Raw genomic sequence first — 1311 nt, forward strand, 5'->3', positions numbered from 1 at the left:
GGAGGAAAACACCACTAACCTCTCTCTTACGTCAAATGGTTGAAATTTGTCAACGATTATCTCGTAACAAGCATTTTTCCTACAAAAAAGGAGAGCGAGTTTGTTGTCTTGCTGCTTAACTGTCGAGAATTCTTACTTTTATAATTAGAAAAAAAAAAAAGTAACAGAATAAATTAAGAAACTTTTGCCAGCCTGTGGCAAGTTCCCTTCCGTTATCAGATGTCACCACCATTATCCCATCCGCAGCCTGAGAGAGCTGTGAAAAGTAAAAATAAATATTGATTAAGAATGTCATTTGAGGTACTGAGATAATGAATGGGAAAGTATTTTAATAAGTATGAAATCACGGAGCACGAGATATTAGGATATCTTTTATCCTCAACTGGGCCATAGCAAAGAATTGCTTGGAAAGAAGTAGATGAGTTAAGAGTCAGGGTCAAGTTCTAGCCTATTCTTTATGGGGCAAAGAATTTCACAGCTCTCTCTGTAACAATAATACTCGGGAGTTACTGAGTGCATCCTGTGTACTAAGTGCTTTAAGTCATTATTTCATTTAGTACGTACAGCTACCCGAGGAGGTAGGTGCTACCATTTTTCCAACTTTTGAGACAAAGGAAGTCAGGATTAAGTGACCTGTCCCAGGTTGCAGGGCTATGCCCTGGTTGAGCCATAATTTGAACTCTGGCCTCTGAGGCCAACCTATTAACCACTGTGGCACCCCACTGACTGCGAGTGGAGCAAAGGTCCCTGTCACCCGTCTCCCTGCATTCTTCAGTTGCTGTATGTCCAACAGTCTTTTTTTTTTTTTTTTTTTTTTTTTTAAAGCGAGGCAACCCTTGGTTGGCCTCACAGATTGCGAGGACCTTGTCAGCTTATGATCCCTTAGTTTTTTTTATTTTTTACTCCTAGAGCACCTGGTCTTCCTAGGTAGTCTCCCATCCAAGTACTAACCAGGCCCGACCCTGCTTAGCTTCCGAGATCAGACATCGGGCTCATTCAGGATGGCATGGCCATAGACATGGCTAACAGTCTTGCATCTCCAGCAGCTGAGCAGCTACAGGTTAGAAGAAACAGGTAACAGTACCTAATAGATTAAAACAGAGTTTTTAAAGGAATCCGTACACGTTAGTATCAGTTCCAATAACTCGCCCAGTCTCTGTGACTTCACGGAGGGAGGTGAGTAAACCCTTCTTCTTAGGAGAGGCTTTTCCAGGTTAAATGCCTTAAAATCTATACTTTGGTACGAGAATGAGAGACAGATCATTCCAGGGACAGATCCCTACACCGAGGGAGGAGCAAGGCCAGCGCGGG

At 42.6% G+C, this 1311-nt stretch overlaps 1 pseudogene; it reads right to left on the reverse strand.

Annotated features, from left to right (window-relative positions):
- Positions 1-902: 902 nt before the first annotated feature.
- On the reverse strand, positions 903-1018 carry LOC118610587 (annotated as a pseudogene).
- Between the last annotated feature and the right edge of the window lie 293 nt (positions 1019-1311).

This window comes from Rousettus aegyptiacus, unplaced genomic scaffold, assembly GCF_014176215.1.
Source record: "Rousettus aegyptiacus isolate mRouAeg1 unplaced genomic scaffold, mRouAeg1.p scaffold_m13_p_12, whole genome shotgun sequence".
Classification (NCBI taxonomy): domain Eukaryota; kingdom Metazoa; phylum Chordata; class Mammalia; order Chiroptera; family Pteropodidae; genus Rousettus; species Rousettus aegyptiacus.